Genomic DNA, 4,020 nt, shown 5'->3' with positions numbered 1-4,020 from the left:
GAATTTCATACGAACCTTCAAAGAACTTGTTTTTGAACCGTGCGAAAACAATTGACAAACGCCACAAAGATGCAATCTTTGATAAGTTTGATTTGATTTTGAACAAAGCTTTAAAAGCCTTGAGAATTGAGAGAAACTCCTCAAAATATTTTTATCAATCTGAATTGTTTCGTTCATGTCTATTACAATCATTATATAACCAATAAGACATGCAAAAAGTAGTGTAAAAAGTCATAAAGAAAGTTGTGAACAAATTCTACAAGGCAGGGCGCGCGGCTGCGCCTGATCTCGCGCGGTGGCGCGCGTCATATTGCATTGCACCAGCTCGGGGCGCGCACGGCAGCGCCAAATCACGCGCTCTGGCGCGCTAGGCACGCGACCGCGCCGGTTCTGGCGCGCACGCGCGCCAAGGCTGCGCCGCTTCTTGCGCGTGCGCGCGCAGTTCTGCTCTGCGCTAGCGCGTGCTGCTGCACTGCTTCTGGCGTGCGCATAGTTCTGCACATCTGCGCTAGTACGTGCAGCTGCTTCTGCACATCTGCGCTAGCGCATGCTGCTGCACTGCTTCTCTCGGGCCATTTTGCACTCATATGCTTGGTTATTCGGGACTCCTTCATTATGTTATTTGTTGAACTCCACTACTTGCTTGGATATGCTTGATTCATCATTATTGAGCTTGAAGGTCCGAAACAACGACGCTCCCTAAATCTCCTTCCAATCATTTGCACGCCACGCTCAGTCAGATTCGTATCATACTCCCTTTCTTCCAAAAGATTTTTCCTCAAATCTTGTCTACCTACGCAAAAACGAAGCAAGATCAAAATCGCACCCTCAACTCAATAACAAACAAGGATCGATTATGTTGTCCCGATCTTTTAAAACAAGTAATGATTTGTGATATTCACCTCTAAGCGATTAACACTTAGCAACAAACATCGACGATAAGAACAATTGAATTTCAAACAAACCTTCAAAGATCTTGTTTTGACAATCCGTACGAAAAACAATCGACAAACGCCACAAAGATGAAAATCTTTGATAAGTTTGATTTGGTTTTCTTCTTGTGAAGAACAAAGCTAAAAGCTTTGAAAATTTGAGAGAAACTCCTCAAAATATTTTTATCAATCTCAATTGGTTCGTTCATCATTCATGTACACTGAATATATAATAATTAAAACATGAAAAATAGTGTAAAAAGTCATAAAGGAAGTTGTAAACAAATTCTACACGGAAGGTCGCGCGGTGGCGCGTGTTCTCGCGCGGTGGCGCGCGAGTTACGGTCTTTGGCAACACCCTGCGCGCGGTGGCGCCGGAAGTTGCGCCATTGCGCGCGCGCGGCCGCGCTGAAAGTAGCGCGGGTGCGCGTCGCTTGCTGGCCTGCTGCATGCGTCTTCATTGTCTTGTGCGCGGTTGCACGAAATCTTGTGCTGGGGCGCGCATGCTGCTGCCCTCATGGCATTTATCACCTGAATGACATTTCAAACACTTCCATTGTTGACTCAACATTAATCCTTGAAGTGTTTCTTCTTTTAATTCATTCAAAAACTTGAATAGGTTTGATTCTTCATTATTAATCACAATCATAGTTGAAATTCCAAAACAACAATGCCACTTAAATCTTCCCCCAAACATTTGCACACAGTGCCTAGCCAGATTCATATCATACTCCCCTTCTTCAAAAAGATTTGTCCTCAAATCTTGTCTACCTACGCAAAAACGAAGCAAGTTAGTAATAACAAAATTTATATGACCAACATGCTTACCTTCAGGTTCAAGTTTGTAGACGCTATCATTTACTTGCTCCATCAGCACTAGAAAACCCAACTTTACGGCCGCCTTCCATATGTATTCATCATCTTCAACATACACCAATTGACGAGTGACACCAAATGATAAGATATCATTAACTATCACCAAAATAAGGTTTCTCCCCTTCTTAGACCTAGTTAACACACAAATGAAATCCATACACGTGTACGACAATAGCTCACTAGGAATAAGACATAGTTCATGCACGATATAAGAATCTATCCAAAATGTCACTCTTATATGCAATGCTTGTTTCACATTCCCACTCAACATACCTCTTCATATGCAACCAACACGTAAAATCATGCATTTTATCAAAGATAAAATCACCACTATATGCATCACTAGTACGTAACTCATGCAATGAATAAAGAATGAAGAATTTATTCTCCTTAAAATTGTATTCATTATGAAAATAAAAATTCTGATATCCATTCATGCTCTTTCCAACGCCATCATCAAATAAGTATGAATCATGCAAATAGAACACACTAGATGTACTACCCATGTAAACATTTAACTCTTCACAAAGATTTGAACATATTGCATACAATTCATTGTCATGACTAAAACTCATCAATTTGACAATTCTTGAAAAATCACAATCACTAACATTTAAATTTGATCTATTCAATATGTCATCATTCTCAAATCTATGACTTCTAGGCACAAAGGTTAATTCACAGTTACACCCTTTAGACATCCAACTCTCAACTCTCTCACCAAACGCTTGAATACAACACAACAACGAAGTAAGATAAGGACGAAAGTCATACCTCATGGTTGTTGCGTTGGCAACTAACCTTACCTCATCGCGATGGTACTTGTATTCTCGAGGCTCGGACCCTTGGGTTCTCCCTTTAGTAAGACTCACTTGTCTCCTTGGCATGACAATCCCAAGAACCTGCAAATAAGAAATAGCAATGCTCGGAATTGAACCGGCTATATCATCACCACAACAATAAACCACTTTGTACAAAGGTACATGAAAGGGTTTATGCAAAAATAAACATCTCTCCATTTCACTCTTTTGGGCCATAAAGTTCTTTTTCTTTTTATTTTCTTTGGCCTCTTTTTCATGTTCTTTTTCTTTTATCTCATTCTTTTCTTCTCTTTTTATTTCTATGGTCATCTCACTCTTTTGTTCACTCATTCTTTCGACCATATCACATTTTTTTCACTTTTTTCAATACATTTCAATTGATCATTAATGATTTCTTTTCGTTTCAATTGAGCAAAAGAAATATGTTTTTCTTCAAATGTTTTGAGCAACAAAGTTTCTTCTTGCCTATTCTCCTCCTCCTTAATAGACAAATCACACATTTCTTTACCACTCAATGATTCACTTTCCACTATACACAATTTAACATCATTAGACTCATCAACTTGTGTAATACTATCATCAACAACTTTCTCAACCACAACCTCAAATTCAAATTCTTCTACAACATCAACTTCATGTTCAGACTCAACAACCACCTCATCCTCCACTCGGGATTCAAGCTCACCCACAACATCAACCTCCATTTGAGAATTAAGCTCAACTGGTGATTTTACTACGATCACCTCCTCACGTGGACATTGGCTGATTTCATGCCCGACATCAAAACACCAACAACATATAATATCAAAAGTACTATAATTTAAGTTTTTACTTGTACCTTGATATTCATATTTGCTAGCTTTACATCTCGACTGCTCCCTTGGACTAGCAATGATTTTCTCTCCCTGGTTGCAATACCCACTACTCTCCTCACATCCCCTATCATCATCTCGATGCAAATACAACGATCTATTCCCTCGAAATCTTCTACGTCGCCTATCCTCATCATATTGCCTATCCTCATCCCGATCCAAATACAATGATCTATTCCCTCCAAATCTTCTACGTCGCCTATCCTCATCATGTTGCCTATCATCATCCCGATCCAAATACAATGATCTATTCCCTCCAAATCTTCTACGTCGCCTATCCTCATCATTTTGCCTATCATGTATTTCCTCTTCTTCACTCCGCCTATACCTCTCACGTAGAGGCTTAAACTCCTTCTCCCATATTTTATCCAACCCTTCTAACATTGTTTGAAATTGACGATCGTCAACCATTATACCTGCAAGAAAAGGTTAGTATAAAACAATAAAAGATAAGTTTCCTCACCACGAATCCTCACTGATCATTCCAATGGAAATTCACTCGTCTCTCTTTTTTTTTTC

Source organism: Primulina tabacum, chromosome 9, assembly GCF_025594145.1.
Source record: "Primulina tabacum isolate GXHZ01 chromosome 9, ASM2559414v2, whole genome shotgun sequence".
NCBI lineage: Eukaryota > Viridiplantae > Streptophyta > Magnoliopsida > Lamiales > Gesneriaceae > Primulina > Primulina tabacum.
The sequence above is the reverse complement of the archived record's forward strand: the minus strand, read 5'-3'. Positions refer to the sequence as shown.